At 39.9% G+C, this 26,104-nt stretch overlaps 1 protein-coding gene across 4 annotated transcripts in view; it reads left to right on the plus strand.

Moving 5' to 3' along the window:
- The first annotated feature begins 242 nt into the window (after nucleotides 1–242).
- The window catches only part of GLI3 (GLI family zinc finger 3), a 264,261-nt gene continuing 238,399 nt past the window's right edge, over nucleotides 243–26,104 (plus strand). For 2 of the 4 annotated variants that reach the window (XM_060781581.2, XM_067470174.1), the window contains exon 1: nucleotides 867–1,182. The gene's annotated coding sequence lies outside the window, so the exon portion shown is untranslated. Of the gene's footprint in view, nucleotides 652–866; nucleotides 1,183–2,603; nucleotides 2,683–26,104 lie in introns of those variants that run through there. The other 2 variants (XM_060781580.2, XM_067470173.1) reach the window with 2 other exon arrangements.

A 26,104-nucleotide genomic window follows, 5' to 3' on the forward strand; every position in this document is an offset into this window, starting at 1 on the left:
GGCTGTGTGGAAAGGCCCTGAGTCCACATTCAGGTAATGTGGGATTTTCTGCCATGATATTCTGGCGTTTAGGGCTATGTGGAAGGCCCATCGGGTGGAGAGGAAAAGTTGGGAAAGAAGAGGGAAACTTCTTCTGACTGAGGGGCACCTCTTTCTCCCCCGCCCTTCCCAATGTGGGCGTGGCTTCACTGTGGAAGGAAAGTGTGGAGAAAGGGAGGGAAGGAGGCAGAAAAAGGGGGACACTGAGCGCGGGGCGTGTGTGAGTGCGCGCGAGCCCCTTTCCCTCTTCTTGGCTCGCGCTGTGGCTCGCGCTCTGCTCGGCCCTCAGTGGCGCGTTCGGATTCCCGCCATTCCCGCTTCGCCCTCCTTCCTCTCAGGCCCTTTTTCAAACTCGGCAGCCCGCGAGTAAAGCAGCAGGACTGAGGGGAGGAAGAAAGGGAAGAGGAGGAGGAAGAAGGAGAAGAGGAGGAGGAGGAGGCCGCTGAGGGAGACAGGCATGCCCCTTTCCCCCGCTCTCGCCCGCGCACAAAGTTGAGGGCCTCGAAAAGCGAGAGGAGGAGGAAGGAAGAGAGAGAGGCCTCTGCTGAAGGAGGCGGACGGAGCTGCCTCGCAACATCTGTATCCAACGGGGCGAGAGAACTTTCCAAACACGTGAGTGCGAGCGGGCTGGAGTTGGGTTTTCCTGCAAGGAAACAAACTCGGGGAAGAACTATGGGAGGAGGAGGAGGAGGAGGGGGACGTGGCGGAGGAGGAGGAGGAGGAAGGCCGCCCTTTCCTTTCCTTTGAGCGCAAGTTTTGATTTGCGGGCGACGGAGGGGAGGGGGAGGGGGAGCTTTTCGTTGCCTCTCTTCGCCTCTTCTGGCTGTTGTTGTTGCACCAAAGCGGAGAAGTGTCACTCAGGGCGAGTGAGTCAGAAAAGGATCGGGTTACATACATACAGGCAGGATCCGTGGGACTGGTGGTTGTAGGATCTTGGGGGAGAAGAGAGAGAGAGAGACAGACCCTTCCCTGCCCCTCCCTCCCTCCTCGAAAGAGGGGAGTAGCCCCCTCCTCCTCTCTCTCTCCCCCTCCCTCCCAGGCTGCCCTCATTCCTCCTCGGGGGCCGGGGCTGTGAGGAGTCGCTGTTTCCTATGGGAAGTTTGGGGCGCCCATTGAGCCCGGCAGAAGCGGCGGCGGAGGCAGGTAAGGCCATCTCGGGGCTGTCACAACTTCTTTGTTCAACTTGCGGGTGCGTTTCAGCTGGAGACTCCTTCGCCATCACTAACTTATTTCGGACGATCCTTCCATCCCTTCTGTCCACTCTTTTCTCCCTCCTCCCAGGCTGAGCTGAACTCCATTCCACTGTATTGAATGGACTCTTCAATTGAATGCAGTTCATCTCTATTCTGAAACTGCATTATAGGGCAATGTAGATCCCGAATCCGAAGTTTTAGTCTCCCCCCCCCCCCGAGTTTTCCATTAAAGGGCAAAAAGGGGGGTTAAATAGTCTCTTCTATTCAACGCAGTTCTTCTCTATTCTGAAACTGCATTATATGGCAATGTAGATCCAGAATCCGAAGTTTCAACCCCCCCCCCCGAGTTTTCCATTAAAGGGCAAAAAAGGGGGTTAAATAGTCTCTTCTATTCAACCCAGTTTTTCTCTATTCTGAAGCTGCATTATATGGCAATGTAGATCCAGAATCCGAAGTTTTTTCAGGCCCCCTCCCCCCAGTTTTCCATTGAAGGGTACATCCAAAGTTTCCCCCCCCCCCCCCGAGTTTTCCATTGAAGGGCAAAAAAGTGTGTTAAATAGACTCTTCTATTCAACTCAGTTCATCTCTATTCTGAAACTGCATTATATGGCAATGTAGATCCAGAATCCGAAGTCCCCCCCCCAAGTTTTCCATTAAAGGGTACATCCGAAGTTTCACCCCCCCCCCCAGTTTTCCATTGAAGGGCACAAAGGGTGTTAAATAGACTCTTTTATTCAACGCAGGTCTTCTCTTTCCTGAAACTCCATTATATGACAATGTAGATCCAGAATCTGAAGTTTCAGTCTCTCTCTCTCTCCCCCCCCCCCCAGTTTTCCATTAAAAGATACATCCAAAGTTTCAGCTCCCCCCCCCCCCATTCACCCCCAGTTTTCCATTAAAGGGCAAAAAAGGGTGTTAAACAAATTCTTTTATTCAATGCAGTTCATCTCTATTCTGAAACTGCATTATATGGCAATGTAGATCCAGAATCCAAAGTCCCCCCCCCCACCCCAGTTTTCCATTAAAGGGCACAAAGGGTGTTAAATAAACTCTTCTATTCAACACAGTTCATCTCTATTCTGAAACTGCATTATATGGCAATGAAGATCCAGAATCTGAGATTTGAGCCCCCTCCTCAGTTTTCCCTTCCCTCCCAGACTTTCAGGCAGGGAGGGGGGATTTGGAGAGGGGGAAATCGCCCTTACTTTCTCTTCAGCAGTAGTTCTGCGGTGGCTGGATGCCTGCCACATCTGGAAGGGTGGAAGGCGAGCCATCGGATGTGGTCCCGGACACAACCGCCTGCTGTTATTTGTAGTGGTAAGGAAGGAAGGATGCCTCTTCAGTCTCCCCTTTCATAGAAGGAGAGTCATAGAGTTGGAAGAGACCACATCTAGTCCAACTCCACTGCCTTGCAGGAAAAAAGCGCCATCAAAGTATCCCTTCCTCCAAGGTGATTCATTTGCTTGAAAAGGTCTTGGGGGAAAAAGGGGGAGCGAGTGTGAAAGGGAGTGTGAAAGGGAGACGGAGGGCAACACTTCAGGTCCAAACATTGAAAGTTTGGCCTTGAAACTTTAATGATGATTTCTCTTGCAAAACAGAAAAAGGGATTATTCTGGTTACTTGATTTTGGCATCGATTTTTGTAGTGATTGCTACTTGATTTCAAAAGCGATGCTTGGCTTTCTGTTGTCGGTGCAAACTTTTGCTTCATTCTGTGCAGAAGTTCTCTGGATTTCAGGCCCCTTCCACACATCTGAATAAAATCCCACATTATCTGCTTTGAACTTGGGTATATGGCAATGTGGACTCAGATAACCCAATTCAAAGCAGATATTTTAGGATTTCCTGCCTTGATTTTCTGGGTTATATGTCTGTGTGGAAGGGCCCACACTTCTCCTCCCCTCCTCTTTATCCTCTCTTCTCCAAACTTTTGCTCTCCTTGCTTTTTTTTTTGGCGGGGGGGGGGGGGGGTGGGGGGTGTCTTTTTCTTCTTTCAAACTTTATTCCTTGGATGGCAAAGATTGCATGGCAGTAACAACTATGCACAACTTCTATCCAGCAGTTTCCCAAACTCTCCTGAGTTCGAAAAACTGCTAGCTGCAAGTCATGTATTAAAACAGGTTGGAGGGAGCTTGGGAAATGAAACAAAGTAAATAGTTGCAGACCAAATTTGGGTTAGATTTTTGGGCAAAAAAATAACAATTAAAAAACACTTTCAATGCTCTGGGGAAGTATCTATTTTGTTATCTTCGGGTAACTTTGCAACTTTGTGTGGATCACAATGGAAGCTTCCCTAACAAGATGCCTATAGTTGGGTATTGTCTGTTGCAAGCACCATGCGTGTGTGTGTGGGTGTGTGTGCGCAAAAACTTAACCACCGACCCCCAATTAATAGAATCCTCTGGTGTATCACGTTGATCCCATCCTTTGGGTCTGGTGTTTGTGGCCTTCTGCCAGTTTATGCGTAGAGATATTTATGTAAAACATTTTCTCGCTGCTCTTTGCCAGCTGTTCCACATTTTCCAGCTGCCACTTCAGTTTGAAATGATGGGCTGTTCACATCCCAGCCTAACAGAACTTTTTAAAAAATCCAGAGAAGACTGCCAGTTTTTTTTCGTTTTTGTTTTTTGCAAGTTAACATGTAGACTTCTCTTTAAATAGGTCACTCTTGACTAGTTGGGGACATCACCATAATTTGCCTCCTCCTTGTAGGCACTACATTTTGCATTTTTTCCAGGCCTTATCCATTTTGATTTTTAAACTTGTAACTTTATTTTCACATACACAGAACCCATTTTCAAACCTTTTGAAATAAATTGTTCATTAAATTGCCACCTGTTTTAAACAGAAAAGCACTTTATGCCTCTTTTTCAGTGCCCACATTATGCTGGAGCACCAGTTCAGGAGCCTACTTGGATTTATTGAGCACTAAGGAATGGCCATGCTTACAATTAAGTGGGAAGCAGAGAAATTATTGTTCCCCCACTCATTTACATTACAGGCTGAATTTTGCCAGAAGTAGCTGTAACTGTTTTGAGTATTTATTCAGCTATATAGTCTTAATTTGGAAAGATGACTTGGTGATTGATACCTATAATTGTTTCCTTTAGGCCCTTTATTAAATATTAATTGGAATATGACACTTTATTAATTACACATCTCAAATATTATTTAGAGAGAAAATTATTAAAATGTCTAAAAGGGAAGAGTTGAGAAATAATCTTATAGCACTTTAGTTTGGATAAATTGAAATTGTTTATAAAACTTTACTAAGAACAGTTTGAACTGTGTTGCTTATACAATTTTTCAAGAAGTCGTGAAATACTGCTTGCAGCATAGTGATACATGACTGTCAGTTGTTTAATTTGCTGCTAGTGCTTAGTTTTAAACCAACATAAATTAATATTGAATTTACTGCAAGAAGCTGCTACTTTAATTTAAAAACCTACAGAAAACAACTATAGCTTTCATTTTCCACATTTGTTCAGAAACAAGTCCCACTGACGTCAGTGACACTTGCTAAAGTTGGGAGCAAGTGCATTTAGCAGATTGCAGCCAATTTGATGGTTAGATTCTGTTTCTAAGACACACTAAGGAATAGGTTCCAGCAGAATCAGTGGGATAGGGTTTATTTTGAAATTATTATAACTGAAATCAAGGTGATGGGAGTCTACTGAATAATAGAAAGATGATGTGTTCATAAGGGGGATTCTTAAAAGAAAAATGGTAAAGCTAGAGAGAAAGGAATGTATTGCAAGGTGTGCATGTGTGTATAACTTAAATCGTATGACTGCACATGCTCATCACTGTGACTTTCTTTGTTAAAACACTTATTTCCATAGAAATTCCAAACCAAAGATGATAGATGTAATATCTTGACAAGAAGTATGCAAAATTTGCATGCTCGTCAACATCAAGTAGAAGTCTATTAGAAAAGTTGGAAGTAATTTGAGATGAGAATGGTTTGTAATATGATTCAGATAGTTTGTATTGATTTCCTAAGGAATTTTAATTTTAGAAATTATGTGTAAACAGGTGACATTTTATTAGTAAAAATGATTAGAAAAACTCAACTTCTGTGGAAACAAGACAATCAAAGTACCTGCTGTGCATACTGAACAATTTTAAAATTTATTTGAAGAAAGTCCAGGTTTCCCCCCTGAAGCTGCTGGCTAAGTTCTCATTGATTTAAATGAAGTAATGATTATTTCCTTAATTTTGCTAATGAAGTACATGCTGATATCATATACAATTATTTTCTTTGCTCTTTTGTTTTGTTCTAATGCACAGTTTAGTCTTCATCTACACCCCATGATGGTGTTTATTTGTTATAAGAAAGCATTTTATGAAACTTTTACAATATATTCTCATTAAAGCATCTGATGCTTATTAAAATGAGGATCCATTCTGGCAAAAGAGAGGCCCGAGAATTATGAAAGGAAATGGTTTAATGGCCTTTGTTGCATGCAGTCCAGCGTGAGGAGACAGTAACGTACTAAGAAGAAGAGGCTTGAAGGAAGAGTGAATCAATGAGTCATGAAATCCTCAGGAAGACCTTAGTAATGGAATGTTAATGCTTTTAGACTATAGTAGATTATCTCAAAAGTCAGAGTTTTCTTCTGTATGCAGTTGTGGTAAATCCCCTGAGCTGAAAAGATACTTGGAAGAAAGTTTTCTATGCTATGCAGTTCATTTGGTCTGTTACAAGACATATTTCGTCCAATTAGTTTGCAGTTTAAATTAAGATGCTAAAATCACAGAGGAAGTTTTTGTTGTTGTTCTTTTACAAAAGGCTCACTTTAATAATTATTCAAGCAGGCATTTCATCAAAGTGTTTCTAAAACATACTTTGAACCGTTTTCTTTTACTCACCCTGGTCTGTTGTTTTTCTAACCTGGAATTGTTTTGTTCTAGCTAAATAAAATAAAGCAAATAGACTGAATGAACAAAAAAGGGGGCAGAGTGAAAAAGTTTTTTTCAAGTTCTGTGTATTTTCCTCATCTTTACTTTCATTTGATAGGTCTGTGAAATAGAGCTGTAGACTGGCAAAGACTTTAAATGAAATTTCACACTTTGATGATTTTTTTCAACTTTGATATATTGACAGCAAAAGGAGCTGCAAAGCTTTTATATAACTTGAGCAGTAACGCCAAGCAGCAGTCAAACGTCTCTCTGCATTTGTGTTTAACTGCAGAAGAAAAACATGTCCATAGGCAGTTGAGGTTCTTATCAACTCCCTAATCCCAGATCCCAGCAAACCTTGAGGGCATGCCTCAGATCTTGCTGAAATCATTGTAGACTCTCTCACAGTTTGCAGATTAAATATGCTATGTGTTCCTGGCTCCAACAACAGTTTTATGAGCTTACTAAGCTTCCTGTTTTAAGATCTCCCCTTTTCTGAAGTTTTTAGGAGCTGCTAAAGGCAATTCTGTCTGGGCTAAATGGCTCTTGTTAATTTAGAGACACTTCAGATATTTTATTCTGTCTGTAAAAATAGTCCAAATTGTTATTTTTAAATTGGAGAGCTATTTATGTTCAATCACAGCTACCAATTCCTTCTCCCTTTTAAAAAAGAGATGTAGTCCTCAGGCATTGATTGGGGAAGGAACACAGCATGGTAAAGTTTTACATGAAACTTGATTTATTTGATAATAACGATTGGTGTCCCTGAAAACTGAAACTTGTGTTAGAAATTCAACAATAAAACAAAACCTCATTACCCCCTTTCTTCCTGATTTGTGATGGGTCTTGAAAAATGTGTGTCTTTTTGACTTTTTTGTTGTCCCCCCCCCCCCCAAAAAAAAGTAGGTAAGGAAAAATGTAAATTATAGCCATCCACACCATTTGAAAGTGACAGTATTTTTCCAGCCATCAAATCAGGAACAATACATTTGGTCTGCTCTTTCAGTTCTGAATTTTGATTCCTCTTAACTGTTCTTCAACTAACTCCCAAGTTTTGTTCACTGCAGTCATGTCTATGTATTTAATATAAGAGTGGTTTGTTAAAAAAGAAAAGAAAGAAAATACCTATAACATTGTTCCACAACATGTGTCAAGTTCTTCCCTAGGGAACTTGAGCTAATTTTGTGCTTAAAGGTTATTCAGTGAATGAAATTGTGGAAGCTCATTTGTCAAGGTACTGCATGGTTTCGCTTAGTTTTCAGCCCCCAAATTCATTGTCTTCCTGGCCCAGTCATTAGTCATCAGTGTATTAGTGATGCCCTCAGGCAATGCTGTACAACACTTCTTCACACTGCTGTTGCTCTTAACAGTGTGTTCTCTGCCGACTTGCGGAATTACTGCTCAGGTTTCCACTTGGCTAGGTTTTGAGGTAAGTCTCCTCCCTGCCTTCTAGCTCAATCTCTAAGCTCCTGCTTTCTTTTGGAGTCTGCCTTCTACAGAGATTTGGAGTGTGTCGAGAGACAAGAAGGGTTAAAGCCTTATTCTTAAGACAGTTGGCTTCATCCTGTGTGTTTGTTTTGCTGTGAACAATACATAAGCATTGTCCCAAACTTAAATTCTACAATATTACTAAAATGAAATGGACAGTACTCTTTAAAAAAATTCCTTTATTACATACTTTATTCCAGTGCAATAACTAGTGTTAAAATAGTAATTGTTTCTGAGTATTTGCTGTTAGATTTTATATATATTTACTCAAAATTACCTCATGCTCAGTTAAAAGGGACTTCCTGATAGGTGTTTCTTAAACCTCAGCCTATCTGTGTGTTTGCTTAAAAAGAAATCCTATTGAAATCAGTGTGACATAATTCAAAGGAGAAGATTTAAACTGCAACCCTTTGTGCACTAACTTGATTATGTGGGTTAGTGTTGCAAATCTGAAAGGTTTTCAATTTCTAATGTTCCCTAAAATTGGTTTATACTTAGAATAAAAAGACAGAGTTTGTTGTGATTCTTGGGGAATCTCTCAGACTCTAATTTCTATTGTAGCAAAACAATTAAGTCAGTTCTGTCCCTCAACTACAGTGTTGAGCAAAATAAAACAAAAAAACCTGTCCCCAATCTTTTACATTTTCTGATTCTTGTTTTATGGAAATAAAGTCTGAAATGAAGTTTTAATGCTAACAGGGAAAGAGTTGATATGTATATATCCTTACAAATGGAATTTCTCTTTCGTGTATAACATTTGTCATGCTTTTTACTGGAAAGGTGAAAAACATCTGGCTTTGCTTAGAACGTGAAACCTTGTTCCATCTTTAACCAAAGTACACTGAGCAGGCAAGACGGAATTCCAAAACTGAGCCCCATGACTTGGATGTAGCTTTCCAAGATACCTTTGTGTAAACAGTTTGATTGATAAAAGGTTGAGTGTAGGAGCTTGTGATTTACATATGCTAAATCAAACAGAGAAGGGCCCATGAAAATAGTAGTGATCTTGCAACTGTGTTCTGGAGACTATTGTGTGTGAAAAATATTTTTGTTGAACCCTGTTGTGTGACACTGATGGATTTGAATTTCAGTGTAATTGGATTGATGCCATAGAGCAATATCTTAACAAGAATGGAAAAAGGCCATAAGAAATTATTTGCGCCACCACAATCCAATAGTTAGTACTAAAAAGGAAAAGCTATCTCTGGCAGCATATACCTGATTGGATTTTCTGTTTGTTAAAATGACATCAGGATACAAACCAAAAGCAACTGTTGGTTATATAGATTATTTTATTGTATTGTGATGAGGGAAACAGCAAGTGTGAAACAGCTTACTTTTATCACAAACATTTACAGTAGTATTAAAGTTTCAACTGAGATTATATCGATATGAGTGGTACAAGAGATTGCGATTGTCTCTTTCTGAGGTGTGATTTTATAATTTTGAATAGCTGTGATTAAGATTATGAAAGGGCTGTCTTAGAGCAGAGGTGCATGTTGCAAATCTTAAAGGGGTTTCTGCATTTCCCTTGACACATGCTTGGCATGGATTTATGTTGTACAAGGGGGTAGGAATGTGAATAGCAGGTCTGGAGAAGAATTTAAAATCCACAAGCATGCTTTTGCTCACCATTTAGGATCAATACATTTTCCCTAAACAAATCTTATAGAACATGCATTCTTCCCTTTCTACTTCCCTGTAATTTACTAATGCTGTGAAACCTACTTATTTATTATTTATTTACTACGCTTATATACTGCAATTCTCAGCCTACTGGCGACTTGATGAGCTTTTTGAGATTCTGCAAGTTACATTTAGATGGCAGAAAACACCTTTCTGTATTTGTCAAATACACCATTTTGTCATATCTAACAAACTAATTAAAAAGTAAAAAAAATCTACCCATCCCTACTTTGTTTAGACAGAACATTTATGGAATCATGGGAATTGTTCTGTACTCTACTTGAAGCAGATATGAGGTTAGAAGAAGAAATTCCAGTGGAATCCAAAGGAGGTTTATAAGGTGTTAGGCATGACATTCATGAAGCTATATTGCTTTGCAACACTCAGCAGAAATTTTATAGGATATTTCTTCAGACCTTACATATTATACCCATATATTGTAAACATAAACACTTTCCATGCTAGTAAGACCCTAGATATTTCAGTGTCATGTACACAGGACCTGGATGGTAAATTTCCAGTGATTGATTTTGCTTAATGCTAGCTACCTTAGATAGTTGGACCTGACATAAATCCTGATCTTTCATCTTGTCTCATATGAGCATGTGTCATTAGTTATTATTCTATTTAATATGAAAACTGATCTAGGCTGCAAATAAATGAAAAACGTGGATGCCAATTCCTCATTTTTAAGCATAAAAAATCAAATGCTAAGATACCATATTTTTTAAATGACTGGGTGAGCAGACACTGTGATTTGCCCAGTGCTGGAATTTGAATGTAATTTAGCTAAAATAATTATAAGCAGCTTTTATAGCAGTATTGCCCTCTCAAGGATATATAACTGGCATTGACATATCTTGTAATAAGTATGCAAAATAATAAAATAGGACACCTTTAACATGTCACTTTTTCACTAATAGCCACTGAGTTTACTAGATATTAATGAGGTACTTAAGAGTAATTAATAATTAAGAATTGGATTTCAAGCCTGCCTCTACAATCAGAATTTGCAATACTATTTTATTTAAATACAGTTTTCCATACTTGGAAATATCCATATATACTTGTGTATTAGTTTAAAATAAGGCAAAATATTGACCCCAAAAACTTTGCCTTATACATGGGTTGGTGTTGGAATTGGGGACTTCACACAAAAACACAGATAAAAGTTAGAGGCAAGAAATGCCTCTTGTCATGTTGGGGAATGGAAGTAGTGCTCCCACCATATTATCCCTTCCTTACTCAAACTGAAGAAAGAAAAGCAGCCTTTGCTCTTTCCTCCCTTTCTTTTTTGACCTGAGCAGTGCTCAGCAGCAAAATAGGGGAACCTAAAAATGTGGCATGCCTGCCATTTTGGTTGCTTGAGGTGGAACAAAGTGGCAGTACCCCCCTTTTAATAGGGACTTTTGTGTAAGCCTCTCTGAATGACTGCCAAGCCTTGTGAGGTCTATACAGTATCTCTTGTTAAAAATGGTCTCTGTTGCTCACTCAAACCCATTTCAAGCACCCAAAATGGAGGATACATCACATTCTTTGGGCTCTCTCACATTGCTTCTGAGTGCCGCTTGGGCTGAAAAAGAAGGAGAAGATAAGGAAAGAAGGCTTCCTTTCTCCATTTTGTGCAAAGGAGGAGTAATGGAGTGGGACAGCTGAAATAAACAAACCCTTTTCTTCACTTTAGAGCTTCTTAAATATATTCTCTCTTCACATTTGTTGAAGAAAAAAAATGTTTGTTACATGTTTCTGAGTTTTACCCTCGATGTATACATGAGTCACAGCAAAACCATAATATTGGCTCCTAAACATTCTGAATTTATACATGAGGTTGACTTATACACAAATATATATAGTAATAAAACACAATTCCAATTAAATATCTGGCTAATATGATGTAGAGGTTGAAAAAACCTGATATATATAGTATTGACAGCGAAGTGTTGGTTAGATCTAAAACCAGGTAGAAGAGACTTATCCAAGAGCAGATGCTGTTTTGACCTGATTTTGATCTGTAAGTAGCTTAAACAACAGCTAGTTTTCAGTGTTCTTGTGGTCAGTTTACCTGTCTGAATGTATTCTCCCCTATGAACCATCAAGGACTCTAAGATCTTCCAGAGAGGCCCTGCTCTCAGTTCCGCCACCTTCACAATTGCATCTGGTGGGGACGAGAGACAGGGCCTTCTCTGTGGTGGCCCCTCAGCTATGGAACTCTCTCCTGAGATTAGATCTGCCCCCTCCCTCTTGTCCTTCAGGAGGCTAGTGAAATCCTGGCTATGGAACGAAGCATTCCCAGAATAATAGCTGAAACCAGTTAAAGACCAAAGTGAGTGACCACATATGCGGACTGAGTTGAACATGATTTTATCTTGGTGATTTGGCTTATATGTATTTTTTCCTATATGTATTTTAATCTTGTATTGTTGTTTGATGTTTTAGTTTGTATTAGTAGCATTGAATCTTTGCTGTAAGCTGGTCTGAGTCCCTTCTCTGTAGTGAGAAGATCAAGATATAAAAGTTTTAAATAAATAAATAAAGTTCCACTTCTAGGTGACTCAGTGGGGAAGAACTGCAAGGACTCTCCACTTCTTCACTTTTAGGCCATCAGACAAAGATATGGCCCTGTTGACTATGTAGCAAAATACAACAAAATCCCCAAACCACACAAGTTTTACTTTTAGTGGGCCAACCAAAATACACAGAATAAAAGCTTTTGAAGCTTCACTGGCTTCTTCATCAGGCAAATATTTTAAAAATCATACTGGAGAAGAAAAGTGATGTTAGGGTCACAAATCTACATTTTATTTCGGATGTTACTTCTGTTGTCAGGATGGTCTGGAGGGATCTCAGTGAATGCAGAGGTATCTCCAATTCTTTGCCAAGTGGGGCTTAAAGGCAAAAGGCAGGTGTTAATTTTAAACTCCTTTAGCAACAAAAAAGTAACTTCCCTTGAGATGCAGGCTGCCCCTGTTTAGTATGAAGTAACTGTTAGGCAGAGAACACAGAATTTCTCAAGAAATCCTCTAGGTGATATATGAACTATATTTCAGAGGAAGGAACTGGCAAAACAACCTCTTGAGTATTCCTTGCTTAAGAAAACCCCGTGAAATATTTGAAATCACCTGAAATCAACATGTAATTTGAAGGCAGGTGTGCACATAGGTAAAACTTGTCAATTGTAATCTAAATAAATGAGTTTTACCTTTATCAGAGGCAGAAACCTCAGTTAAGTCCCAGTCCATTACCCCCCCCCCCCCCCCACTCCTTAAAGATTTCCTTGTCTGTGACATAATTTGATACCTTCAATTTCAGGAAACATTCAGGACTGTACTGACCATGGAGGAAATATAACATATAAAACCCACTAAAACTTCATTGGGCCATCCCTCAATTCTCAGTGAGCTAACAATTAATCTTGATTATTTACAATACTTACCTTGCTAATGTTTCTTAATATTAAGATTCATACAATGTAGATGCTCCCCTGAACATCTGATATTTTTTGCTCCAGATATGGTAAAAGGCTTTGCTGTAAAATTTAGAGTATCACCTTGCTTCTATGGAAAATTAATACAATAGTCCTGCAATTCTGGTGTCCCCTTTCTGGGGTATCAGGAATATATATGGAGAATTTCTGTGGGTCATTCTTTTGTTTTCCATATTTGCTGGCAGATTTTATTTAGACTGATAGTAGATTCTGTCTTTATAGCTTGATATGGCATTGGTTCCTGGTTATTTCTTTCTCCCAAAAAACATTCAAATAGTTTTTCCTTGAATTGATCCCTTATTCTTTCATCTCTTTTACATAGCTCATTGGTGTATTGTTTCCACCAGCTTTTATTCATATTTGGTCACGTAATGTATTTCCCTGCTGGTCATAGAGCATATTCACTCTTTTAATACCATTATGTTTAATTCTGTTTTAATGTTTGTATATTTATAGATTTTTAAATTGTATTGAAATGTTTTTACTGTAACTACTTTGAGTCTCCTTGTGGAGAGAAGAAGCAGGGTATAAATAAACAGAAATAATAATAATAATAATAATAATAACAATAACAACAACAACAACAATATAAATTTCCCTTTGATTTCGGGATCTTGTGGAAGAGATCTCTTATTCTTTCTTTTTTGTTGTCACCTTGTATTTTTCTACATTGATGATTATAGTAATTTTTGTTGTTCTTGCACACAAGTTGTTGAACAATTGAACAATTTAGATTCTGACCCTGTTTTTGTATCATCTTTTACTTTTGTTTATCATTCCATAACTTCTTGAAGAGTTTCACCTGTTATCAATTGAGGCTTCTCTTTCATTTGTCTGAAGATGCTGCCTTTTTGTATTCTTCTTCAACAGTGTCCATGGCTTCAATCCAATGTTCTTCTGGCTCATGATCAATTAGGCATAATTGTGCAAATCTATTTTTTTTACATTATCTTTTAGTCCTATGTACATGTTCTTCAGGTTGTATTTTGGCATGATGGGTTTAATGTATTGTCGAAGACTTTCATGGCCAGAATCACTGGGTTGTTGCAGGTTTTTTCAGGCTATATGGCCATGGTCTAGAGGCATTGCCTCTAGACTATGGCCATATAGCCCGAAAAAACCTACAACAACCCAATGATGGGTTCATTTAAATATTAGCAGTTTAATGATATGTTATAAACTAGTCTCTGTTTATATATGAGGGGGTTTTATTTTGTTGTTCTTTCCAGTTAATACCTAAAGCTAGGTTTACCTTTTACAAATCTATCCCCTTTAAAGACCAGCTAACCTAGTAACATATCAAGTTCTTGAAGTAGTGAAACTTGGATTTTAATTGTGTGTTGTCTTATTTTCAGTCTTCTCTCCTAGAGAAGATGCTTCAAGCCCATAATCATTGCTTTATTTTATTGTATGTTTTCCGGCATTATATAATTCCATATTATTTTGATACCAGTGGGCTGTTACTTAATTAAAAATTGTGGAATGGCACATAGTGTAACTCATACTTGAATCTGGTCCAAAGAAACTTTATGGAATCTCATAGTGATTCCAGTTGATGTTTTCCAAAACTTTCATATAATAAAATTAACTGAGAAATGTCTTAATTACATCACATCTTCTGGAGAAGTGGAATATATGAAATGATAGAGTGTTGTCTTGAGTGTATGCATTTTATATGTTTTAGAGCCGCCGCAAACTAGCGTCTTGGGAGAGCAAACTGTGCCAGCACAGTCGGACTCCGCCTCTGTCTCTGCTTATTTCTCCGCGCCCGCGTGGTTTTCCCTTTGCTAGGGCAGCGATGCGAGTGTACTCTCTATGTTGAGAGAATTCAACAGCGAGAGTACGCTCGCATCGCTGCCCTAGCAAAGGGAAAACCACGCAGGCGCGGAGACAGAGGCTGGCACAGTTTGCTCTCCCAAGACGCTAGTTTGCGGCGGCTCTTATAGTGCTACTATTTCTGGTTGGCTAACAGTGGTTAATATATATATATATATTTCACTGGAAGACACAATGAGGATTTGTATGGACTTTTATTTATTTATTTATTTATTTACTATGCTTCTATACCGCCATTCTCAGCCCGAGGGCGACTCATGGCGGTTTACAAAGTAGCACAATTTGATGCCCAAAATCTTGAACCAGAATTTCAGTTGTCTCATGAGCTGTTAGAGCATGTCAAAGCAGCTGGACCAGCTTCTAAATGGAACCGGATCCAGCTGTCTTCACACCCATCCCATGCTCCCCAGGCCTGGAGATACAGGGTAACAGTCATGGTAGTTGCCAGCTGTGACACATCCACCAACCTGCTCTTGGGTGAGCTGGCTGCCTTCAGCCAGACTGCAATCTCACTATGGAGGCTGAGCCAAGGACCAGGGAGGTGAGGCATGACATAGGAGGAGCATAATGGCAGTAGGGACTTCCTGCCATCCCTGAGTTGGCTCAGAGAATACATGACACTGGATTGAACTTGCTTTGTTGGTTAGTGTAGAACTGCTCATGGTGGCAAAGTCAGGCTTATTTAATGTATGTTTGCGTGTGTATGCTTTGTAGTTATCTTTTGATTTATAGCATCCTTATAGATTTTCCTAGGCAAGGAATACTCAGTTCTCATTTTGCTAGTTCCTTCATCTGAAATAGCCAACAGCACCAGGTACTTAATACTCCACAGTAAACGGGAAACCGTGCTCTCTATCTCTTCTGTTTACATGTTAGAGTTGCTTCATTAATTCCTCATATTTTAGCAGCATTCTTAAAAACCTCTATATGAAGTAGTCCTGCATGTCTGTCATGATCTAATTTTGAACTTTGAGATAAACCAGGTTGACAGGCGGTAAATGACTCAAAGTTAGTCAATTAAAATTGTGTGATAGGGTTTGAGGTAGGTTCACTCTATTCATACATTGACAATTGTTATACTATCTCTCTTGGGAAGATTCAGTTTTTGACCTCAGTTTTTGATTGAGAATAAACTATTTGTGATGCTGTTCTTGGATTACAATTTGCATCATCCTCAGCCATTGACTGTGCCAGTTGGCAATTGTGGAAAGTAGACTCCAACATTTGGAGGGCTAACCAAACTTGGGTTAAAGGTTTTGGAACCTTGAAAAGACATCTCCCTGATATCTAAGAAAGATATTGTTAGTTGGAGTAAGTAGGGTTTTTGTTTCATACAATTGAACCTCCATAGCCACTAAATCTGAACCTACAGACTCATAGTTCTAAGGCTTGAAAATATTTTTTTTAAAAAATCCAAAAACAAACCCAGATTTTGCTATTTTCTATAAGGGAAAGCATTTTAATACACTGTTGCATATAATGGGGCTTGTGAGAATCCACGGATTTTGGTTTTGATTTGGGGCAGAGGTGTTGGAACCAAACCCAGGTTTATACCAAGAGCCCACTGTATTTTTAATACACTTACTTCTTTCATCAGGTAAATGAAGTTCTATTTAGATTACACACAAGATATTTTCTTCCAATATACTTAGCACATCTTTAAGTGTGTTGTGTGCTTTTGTAAAGTACAGCATATACACACAACATACTTACCTTGCTGGAGGAGAAGGTGAAGGGGGTGAGGGACTGACAGGGCAGCTGAGAATATAAAGTAATTGAAAGTCTTTAAGCATGTATCATGTTTTCTGGGCAAGCCTGTTTTTCAGAAAATTGTGCCACAACAGATTAACATACATCATTGTTAAACTTTTCTGACTGTAGAATCTACATAAAGTATTTCTACTATTATATTATCTTGCGAATATTTTGAAGGGCTCTGACAAAGAATGAGCTTTCTTTATCATTGCATATTCCCCAGAAATGGAGTAACAACTTTGGATAAAACTGATAAAAGGATATTTATGCTTGAAAGAAACTAATTTTCTGATTGTTCTACATGCTACCCCTTGTGTTTTTACATTTTCACATGGTTTTGCTCTATTGAATCAGATCCCCAAAGATTGCCGCCAGTAGTGCAGATCAAAGCAGAGCATATGAACACCATAAATACCTAGAGTTATTTCTGAAAAAAAAAATTAAACATCCTCTGTTTGCATGCACACTGATCAGTGCACTCTAGATGCTGATAGCAATCAGCGTAAACTTTCCCTACTGCTGATGTAATGATGATGAATGCTGTGACACTGTAATTTCAGACAGCTCTTCTCAGTGGATGCAAGTCACTTGTTAACGGATAGAATGCAATTCCAGTAGTATCAAAAAGAAACAGGGATAAGCATTTTAAAGAATGCAGCTAACAAAAAAGGTTAAGGCAACAAACCAAAAGATGAAACAATGTTTCAGACAAGAAAGAGTGTGTCCCTGTTGGTGCTCCTGGACCTCTCAGCGGCCTTCGATACCGTCGACCACGGTATTCTTCTGGGGCGCCTTGCAGAGATGGGTCTCGGGGGCACTGCTCTGCAGTGGCTCCGGTCATTTCTGGAGGGTCGTACTCAGAATGTGTTACTGGGGGACTCCTGTTCAACGCCGCAGCCGTTGACCTGTGGCGTTCCTCAGGGTTCCATCTTGTCCCCCTTGCTGTTTAACATCTACATGAAGCCGCTGGGTGAGATCATCCGGAGTTTCGGGGTGCGGTGTCACCTGTACGCAGATGACGTCCAACTCTGTCACTCCTTCCCACCTGCTACTAAGGAGGCCGTCGAAGTCCTGAACCGGTGCCTGGCTGCTGTAATGGTCTGGATGAGGGCGAACAAACTGAAACTAAATCCAGACAAGACAGAGGTACTCCTGGTCAGTCGTAAGGCCGAGCAGGGTATAGGGTTACAGCCTGTGCTGGACGGGGTCGCACTCCCCTTGAAGGCGCAGGTTCGCAGCTTGGGTGTGACCCTGGACTCATCGCTGAGCCTGGAACCCCAGGTTTCAGCGGTGACCAGGGGAGCATTTGCACAGCTTAGGCTCGTGCGCCAGCTGCGCCCGTATCTTGGGAAGTCTGACTTGGCCACGGTGGTACATGCTTTGGTCACATCCCGCCTCGACTACTGCAACGCTCTCTACGTGGGGCTGCCCTTGAAGACGGCCCGGAAGCTTCAGCTAGTCCAGCGCGCGGCAGCCATGTTGTTAACGGGAGCTGGACGCAGGGAGCATACAACGCCTCTGCTGTCCCAGCTCCACTGGCTGCCGATCTGCTACCGGGCCCAATTTAAGGTGCTGGTGTTATCCTACAAAGCCCTAAACGGTTCCGGCCCAAAATACCTGGCAGACCGCATCTCGGCCTACGAGCCCACGAGGGCCTTGAGATCATCCGGGGAGGCCCTTCTCTCGGTCCCGCCTGCCTCACAGGCACGTCTGGCGGGGACGAGGGAACGGGCCTTCTCGGTGGTGGCCCCCCGGCTGTGGAACACCCTCCCTGCTGAAGTTAGACAGGCGCCCTCCTTGATGGCCTTTCGTAGGGGCCTGAAAACATGGCTCTTCGAGCAGGCCTTCAACTGAGTGTATTGAATGACATTGGAATGAACTAGGACTACGAAATTCGGCTATGACCCCAGGACTCGACGAAGCGGATTTTTAGTATAAGTATATGTTATGTTGTATCTGTCTAGTTTGTATCGTCGTGATTCACTGTACACTGTCTTCTCTGTTATTGTTCACCGCCCCGAGTCGCCCTCGGGCTGAGAGGGGCGGTCAATAAATGCAAGAAATAAATAAATAAATAAAGAAAGAAAGAAAGATAGTAATTTACCCTTCATTCCTTGAAACCTTGTAGACTTACTGTAGATCAGCAAAGATGATAGTATCAGTGAAGGCCTAGTAGTCCATCAGCAGCAGCATTATATTCTTGTACACTCTGGACTCTACATTTCAACATTTTCCAGGCCAAACACATTGTTATGGTGCATTTGGCTGATTAGAACCTAAGTGGAATATGGACATCTCACTTTCTCCTGTGCACTTGCAGTGCTACAAGAGAAAGTGACCTTTCTTGTAATCACCCAGGTGCTGGACATCACTTTAGTGGGTGCGTCATAAATTCTCGTTGAGTAGGAATTTTTGCAGGAATATGGCTTTGAGTGTGTTGCAAGGAACTGGTGAAATAAGGACCCAATATTGTTATCCCTGGTGGCGCAGCGGGTTAAACCTCTGAGCTGCTGAACTTGCTGATCGAAACGTCAGTGGTTTGGGGAATGGGGTGTGCTCCTGCTGCTAGCTCCAGCTTCTGCCAACCTAGCGGTTCAAAAACATGCAAATGCGAGTAGATCAATAGGTACAGCTCAGACGGTAAGTTAACGGCACTTCATACAGTCATGCCAGCCAATGCTGACTCTTCAGCTTACAAATAAAAATGAGCACCCCCCCCCCCCCCCATAGTCAGGCATGACTAGACCCTAATGTCAAGGAGAAACCTTTACCTTTTTATTATAAAGAACCAATACAGAGGAATATTGCTGTGTTATGCTTCTTGAAGTAACCCAAACCACTCAATATTTCAGCTGACAGATTGTCCATGGCTGAACAGTATCTATGTGAACAGTCTGAACATGTGGATCTAATCAGCAATCTAATTCTAAAATTAAGGATTAGATTGCTATAGTATGGTCCCCATGTTTACAGGCAGCTTTCGGACCAAAATGAATTCTACAGTGATAAAAATTACATTTATAAAAATTGACAAAAACAAACAGGAAAGGGAAGAGAAAACAAATATCCAGTATGAGCAATGCAGTATTTTAGTCAATATAACAAAGTTTTCCAAACATTTCATGTTGGCGACACACTTTTTAGAGATGCATCATTTTGCAACACAGCAATTCAGTTTTACTAGCAAACTGGAAGTTGAACCAATTGCTTCTAAGAGATACGGACTCATATTAATTGTAATGAAGATATGTATGAGGACACAATATATCTCACAAAGATCTTGAATTTCTATTTAAAAATATCATTTATTGCTTATTCCACAGAGACCTAGAGGTGTCTTCTTACATTTGCGTGGCTCATCTTTACACTGCAGCTGATACACTAATGCTGAGGTTCTCAAAGTGTGCTTTGTGGAGACCTTGGGACTCCACTAAGCATACTGAGGGGCTCCACGGTTTCCTCCTCTGTCCTCCCTACTCACCCCTCTAAGCTTTCCTTCCTCTTTCCTGCTCCTCTCCCCACCTTTCTTGCTACCAAAAGGCCCTTTGCAGCAAAAAAAAAAAAAAAAAAAAACAAAACAAAAAAAAAACCTGTTAAGTTTGTGTTGGTTGAAATTGTTCTTCATTTTAATATTTTGGGGCCCCAGGATTCCCACCCCCAAACAGTAGTACTCCAACTCTCAGGTGCTGGCAAGGTTTGAAGCTATTATATGAAACCTGTGATAAACCACTTTTCTGCATTTCCTACTACTACCTGAGGCAGCCAGCACAACACACAACAGTACTATAATAATGTAATGTTATGTGATTCATTTTTTCCATGGGATTCAATGACCATCCACTTCAGGACCCATGAGACATACCCGGAGTATTCTCATGCTGACCCGGAGGTTAACATGAAAAGGAAAAAACAACCAACTGATGCCATAGAGCAGTGGTTCTCAACTTGTGGGTCCCCAGATGTTTTGGCCTTCAACTCCCAGAAATCCTAACAGCTGGTAAATTGGCTGGGACTTCTGGGAGTTGTAGGCCAAAACACCTGAGGACCCACAGGTTGAGAAACACTGCCATAGAGCCATAGAGCATCAAAAGAAGCAGGGTCAGATGAATTCCAGCATTTTCAGCAATTTATTAAGGAGGAACCAAAACGAAACTCTAGGGACCCACTTCAGAATGGCCCTATTATTATTATTATTATTATTATTATTATTATTATTATACCACCCTTTCTCCCTAAAGGAACTCAGGGTGGTTTACAACAAAAGTAACAGAGTGGCAAACATTCAATGCCTAAATGAACAAAAAACAAATCAACTGGAGGTGTGACAGCCAAGGCGGAAGGTGATGACAAGACCCTCCTGGGCCTGGCTTGGAAGAGAGTAGCCTACATCTTTCCCCCATGGCAGCAGGGGAAGTGGAAGTATTCTGGCGGCCATTGCCGCCGCTGCCTCCAGTTTTGCCCTCTAGACTCAGTGTTGGTTAGTGCTTGTTCAGGTACAACAAAAGTAGCACTGAAAACAATTTTATGGTTGGGGATCACCACAACATGAGAAACTGTATTGAGAGGTCGTAGCATTAGGAAGGCCGAGAAACACTGTCCTAGAAGATAATGGCAAAAAAGACTGGTGCCTGGCCAAAACAACTTCTTGTGTGGTTTCTGGATCAACACACATATTTAGAATGACAGTAGCCTTAGAAGATGTGGCAAAAAAGGCTGGTGCCTAGCTGTGTGGTTTTTTCTCTCTACAAAAGTAGGATGGAAGTAGCCCTAGAAAATGTGGCAAAAAGGCTGGTGCTTGGTTAAAACAGCTTGTTGTGTGGTTGTTGACTCACAGTGCTCACAAATAGGTGAGCACTCAGCAGCCCAGTAGCCCTCAAAGATTGTCTAAAATGCAGCAAAAACATAAAACAGACATAAGGGAAAAGGCACCCACTCACCCCTAAAAGAATATGCAAGCCTTCAAGCAGTAAACCAAGCCCTTGCCAGTGCCTCACCCACAGCATGCAAAGCTTCTGTCCTCTTTCTCCAGCACGGACTTGAGTCGGCTAAAGCTAAGCTAGTCTTCTTCTTTCTCTCTCCAATGCAGTGCCTGCCTGCTACTACTACTAGTAGTAGTTTTATTAAATTCGCACCTCTCCTCACAGCGCAAGGTGGATTAAATGATTACTAAAACATAAACAAATACTACCCTGCAAACTGAATCCGACGTTGAGTTCCTTCCTCTTTCCCTGCCTATCGCAAATGGAGGTTGCGGTATGGCGCTTGGGAATTTAAAGAGCAATGGCCAGAGCTCCACCTCCTCTTTCCCCTAGCCTTTATTGGCTGAGAGGCATGGCAACACATTTGGCTTCGCCTCCCAGTAGTGCTTGGTTGCTCTGTGAACTGAAACTGTAAGTTTTGCAAAAATACCAGGTGAAAGTTTCAATTCTTAATTTTAATCAAAATTTTGCACAGCCCTAGTATTTACAAATAAAATAATCTGTAATGTTACAAAGCACTTACCCAAGAATTACTATTGGATATATATTTTAAATATGGGACACTTGTTACTCCAGGAACCTATCTCATTCCCTGAAGCTCCCCTGATCTAGATTGCACATATCTAGCAAAACATAGCAACAGACCAGAATTTCTTGGAAACAAGAAGTGTTCAAGGAAAAGCAAGAAATGGGTTTTGGGACTGAAGCAAAGTCTAGTTGCTCCTTGCTTATGTTTTGGGGATACATAGAACTAAGCTGTGAAATACAAAGTATCTGGAATGCTTCATTGTGAGACCTAATACCTGAGCATGGAGCTGGTAGTCATACGCTTGCCTCCATAATTGTCTTGTTTGTTTGAAGCACTTGGAGCAACTCCAGACCTCATAGTGATATCACATACAGGATCCATCCCCAACCATGTGGGTGGGTCAGCAGGGAGCACAGATGTTTGGCTGGCTACCAAAAGTTAATTTATAGGTGTCTGAAAAAGGAAGTGCCAAAAAGGATGTAATTACTGTATGGATGTAACAAAGGGTAATTTCATATTATTTATTGCCCTCAGTATTTATTCAAATGAATAATTTGTTTTGCCTTTTTCACTGAGCATGCACCAACAGATTGTTTGCGTCATCAGTGTAAATTAAGCTGCACTTGGTGCAAGCTTGCATTGTAATGTTTTGAAAAGCAGAGGTGCACCTGCAAGCAGGTTGCTGGCCTGAGAGGGATTAGCTTGAAAGTGGGGCTCAGATTAATTTGATGAATGGACTCAAGCCTGCGGGAAAATTGCAAAGGAATCAGGCATGGTTGGATGGAAAAAGACCATGAATGTTTGCTTTCACAGAGGAATGTTTATCCCTCTATTTTACCTATGAAAGTTCAGGGCTGTGTGCTTTTTTTCTTGGCTGTGGTCATCATTCTTATGCATATGAAGACAGAAGATAGTAGCATAAGAAGCTAGCTTGCTTCTATTTGAAAACAAAGTTGAAATACTCATGTGATATGAAAAGAGAGGCTGATTTGAAAGTTACTGATGGAAAACTTTGAAATAAAAGCCAAAACCACATCATCCTGCAAAGCCTGTTATATTTAGATGTCAATGCTTATGATTATGCAAAAATGTTTTATATGATTCAACTAAAAGCCCAATTAAATAGACTTAGGCTGCTGTTATTTAAGAAAAGGACTGCACAAAATATTAATTTTTCCCAAAGGTACAGTGATCATTCTTTGGACCATCTGACTTCTCTGGGACCTGTTTTTGGTGAACTACTTTTCCTGATTTTAACTGTTGGGAAGGCAACTAGAATGCACTAAACATTTTTAGTGATGTTAGACACTACTTTGATCAAATGAAATTTTGTAGTACATTTTGTAGTAAATAAAAATGTACATTTACAGTGCTGTTTTGACTTAACGTTTTAAAGGACCATACTACAGCAAGCATAGAGAGATTTTAGTAATAAGGAACAATAAGTTGGGGCACCGGTAAGACATATAACTGGTGTTAGAATAGAAATCTTCAAAGTAAAGGTCTACTCCCTCTCTCAACTGCAAAATGTGAGGACAAAATGAATATGAACCCTTTACTTAGATTGAGGGCAAGAGCTTTTGTGCTTGTATAGGCTTTATAGGCTGTGTGGTATTTGTATGGAACAATTTGTGACATTGTTTTAGGCAAAGCTTTGGGATGTTATGAATATCACATTTAAGGGCAGAATGACCTAAGGGAACCATTACTTTAAGAGCATTCACATTTTATTTGGTATGGTCTGGTTGACAATTAGCATAAAGGCCTATAGATGTTGCGGATTTTGATGCAACAAGCAAGTTTTTCATAGATTTTCCTCTGAAAGAAGATTTCCATATCTAGAACAGGGTGTTTCAAAATGATTTGAAATTGCTATGGTTTGAAAATGTGTGAATAGTATCATTATATGGCTTGTGTATAGATCGCTTGGTAGCACTATGCTTAGTTGTATTAGGATGAATGATGGGAATCAGGTTTTTTTTTGGTAGATGTTCTGTTTTTGTTGAAAAGAGTTTAATGATTTGTATCCTCTGACTCTTACAAGACAAATCAGGGCTTAGACTTGAGAATGACTCCCTGAGTTCCCCAGCCAAAATACCATGTGACCATTTTAATTGGGGGGTTTTGAGAGTTGTAGTCCACAAAAGTAAACTTTTCAAGCTCTGCGACTAATAATATCAATTAAGAACATAGGAAGCAAACACCTTTGAATAGGCCTTCCACCAATTGGAGAGAATGTGAATAAAACGTTTTAAATTTTCTACTGCCTCATAATAAACCCATAGGTAATAGTTTAGTATTACCACCAATAACTATTTTGAATGTTTTGATCTGTAGAAGTAATAAATAAATACTTAATAGATCAGGTTTTGTATTTTGCAGTTCAATAAAGAACAAAGAATTTGGCATTCCTTTTTGAATTTTGTATCTGTATGTCAGGTGTGCATTGTCATTTACTTCATCAACTCCAGCCTTTACTTGAGACAATGAGGCAGAAACAGAAGTAGCATTGTTTGTTTGCTTTTATTTATTTAGCTTTATAAATTACCTCTGCCATTATTATCATTGGGAAGCTGCAATATAGGAAAGACCATAGTGACAAATCTCTTTCTTAATCTTCCGCTCACTTCTGAATAGTTTAAAAAGAAACATTAATGAATTCATTAGGAAAGTGGTAGAAGCTGAATGCTTGGGAATGAAAACTTAATTTTGGTTAATTTTTGCGTAATCTTTTTTAGAAATACATTTAAAAATGTGTATTTGGGGTATTTTTACAATGTTAATGTGTTTTAATTATTCTGTAACCCGCCTCAAGCCAGAAGGAAAGGCAGGTAAGAAATATAATAATAATAATAATAATAATAATAATAATAATAATAATTACAAGCTGCTTATGCTTCAACCTGCATAAGCATGTTGAAGAAAAAATGGATGAAAGAAATGTACAAGCAGTATGCATGTTAAAAGTGCACTATGTCATGCAGCATAGCAAAGAACATAGGACAGATTCTGAAAATTGTTTATATTCTGCCCATAGTATCATTTCAAAGGATATATATAAAAGAGAAAGCTAGCATGGTGCAACGTTTCAAACATTGGGCTTTGACTCTGGAGACCAGGGTTCGAATCCCCACTCAGGCATGGAAAGCCACTAGATGACCTTGGGCAACTCTCATTCTTTAAGCCTCAGAGGAAGGCCAACCTCCTTTGAACAAATGTTGCCAAGAAACTGTTAGAACTGCCATACGTCAGAAATAGTTCAGCGCACAACAACAACACTGTATAAAAATATTTTTTCCGGTATTTTCAGATTCTTGATCCTTAAACTAGACACAAGGAAATCATTCTAGTAGGGTTATTTGCTGGTAGAGTAGGGTTTTGTTCTTCATAGATGAAAACATGGATATTGTTCTATGAAAATTATGAAACTTTCAGAAGAAAAAAAATCAGTGATTTCTGCACTTCTTTTGGTGGAAATGTAACAGTTAAATTGGTGTCATAATGGTTTTATGCACCTCAGATATCTTGAATTGATATGTCCAATCTAATAGTACTCCAATTGTCTTTGAAGGTTCTCAATCTTACCCCATTTCACAGAATCTCAGGTTCTCTTGAGCAGTCCAACATTTTATATAAGGGGCACTATTTTCCGTTGCCATTGAATACAACAGGATTTGAGCAATCACTGATCTTGATATCCACAAGAGGCACTGGAACCAAATCCCAGCAGATACCAGGGGCTCACTGTACCATTGTATCTTATTCTCTAGATTCTACCACCAGTGCATGTAGATCTTGTCTTCACCAGAGGACAATTCAAATAATAGCAATTCGTGCTTCCATGCTATCCATCATTTGTGTTGATCTTGGTGTAACTTCAGGTATATGTGTAAAGACATAAAGTAGCTAGTAGAGAGGATACAGTGGTTCCAAAAAAGAATAGACCAATGAGTTTGTGAATGAGGGAGGGAGGGAGGGAGAGAGAGAGAGAGAGGGAGAAGGAATGACCAATGATGTTACCTTCTGTGGTGACCGTGATGCTAAGGGACAACTAGGTACTTTTTAAGACTGATAAAATGAATGACTGCTTAACAATATTGAGTGACCCTAAAATTAGATGGTGAAAGATAGCATAACAATATCTCTCTAGGAATTTCCATTTTAGGATTGTTTAGAGAAAGCAATTCTTCTGTTACTATCGTTCTACCTGCATT

The sequence above is a fragment of the Anolis sagrei genome, chromosome 6 (assembly GCF_037176765.1).
Source record: "Anolis sagrei isolate rAnoSag1 chromosome 6, rAnoSag1.mat, whole genome shotgun sequence".
Lineage (NCBI taxonomy): Eukaryota > Metazoa > Chordata > Lepidosauria > Squamata > Dactyloidae > Anolis > Anolis sagrei.